Source organism: Tenebrio molitor, unplaced genomic scaffold (assembly GCF_963966145.1).
Source record: "Tenebrio molitor unplaced genomic scaffold, icTenMoli1.1 SCAFFOLD_880, whole genome shotgun sequence".
Taxonomy (NCBI): Eukaryota; Metazoa; Arthropoda; class Insecta; order Coleoptera; family Tenebrionidae; genus Tenebrio; species Tenebrio molitor.
The window spans coordinates 7,202-8,433 of record NW_027184273.1 but is presented as its reverse complement, the minus strand read 5'-3'; the positions used below and the strand labels follow the sequence as shown (position 1 = coordinate 8,433).

Sequence of the window (1,232 nt, the reverse complement as noted above, 5' to 3'; positions counted from 1 at the left end):
GTCACCCGTCCAAGTGCTGACCGCTGCCCGCGTGGCTTACCTTCGGTGATCGAACGACAACCTTTACCGTTTGACGAGTTTTTATTCTGCAATTGTTTACAATTAATCGACAAAAAAAATTGTTTTCTTAATTATCTAGTACTTAAAGCTATGAATCTACATGATACGGGTCTGTGCATGTTTCCGAATACCTGCACGAAAAACAAATCGGTTCGGTGGTTGCTATGGATTTCAAAAAAAAACAAAAAGTGTTGGGGGGCAACGGCACGCGGTGTTCCCAAGCGGTCACCCATCCAAGTACTGACCGCGCCCGACGTTGCTTAACTTCGGTGATCGGACGAGAACCGGTGCTTTTCAACGTGGTATGGCCGTTGCCGTGGTGTTTAGGTGTGATCGTTGGTGTAAAATATATTGCTTTTAACATTCCGATGCACGAATATGAACATCAAAACGCGATGCGTTTCGTTTCCGTATGCACTTACCCTCTGACGACCGACGTCGGACCGAACTAACGGGAAATCCCACAACAACCACCACGTCACGCTCTAACGACAAGAGAGACTACTAGACGGACTGGCGATCTCCCGCGTCGCACATTTTTCGACCGCCGGCGGCGGTGGAAAATCCAGAATTTCACCCCACCCACCGCGCTGCTTGCTCCGACGACGACGAGATTCCCACATTTGGATCGACCGAAATATGTAAGTAATATCAGGAAGTTCCGATTTTCGAGAGGAGACCTGTGTTTCTATTTACCTATCTATAATAATTATCGTTATAATCATCATATCATTATTATTATTATTAACATTATTATTTATTACCATTATTATTATTATTATTATTATTTATCGTCCCTCGGATTCGGCGATCTTCGAAAATCCAAGTTGGACCGTTAGACATTCGAACGCGGTGTGCGTGGCTGACGAGTTGTTATTTTTGGCGTTTTTTCTTCGATCTTCACCCCGACTTCGGACGACGCAGGTCGGACACGAAATTACGAAGAGAGAAAGACGGAAGAAAGGAAGAAAACCTGAAGATCCGTCGAAGAAAATATCGGAAAACTCGTAGGTGCGGCATCGGTCGGACGATGAAGACCGTCTCCTTTCGGATGATCCTCTCGACGGACTTTCGGCCGTCCCGAAGGGTCCGGACGGCAACGGGACCCGTCGTCGACTCGTCCCGTTTCAACTTCCGCCGAAAACGATCGACCTGAACGTCGGAGAGGCGGT

General features: G+C 47.2%; 1 non-coding gene across 1 annotated transcript; it reads right to left on the bottom strand.

Moving 5' to 3' along the window:
• Nucleotides 1-256: 256 nt before the first annotated feature.
• LOC138141083 (5S ribosomal RNA) lies at nt 257-376 on the bottom strand. Its single transcript, XR_011162975.1, has one exon. It is a non-coding gene; the product is annotated as a 5S ribosomal RNA (ribosomal RNA).
• Between the last annotated feature and the right edge of the window lie 856 nt (nt 377-1,232).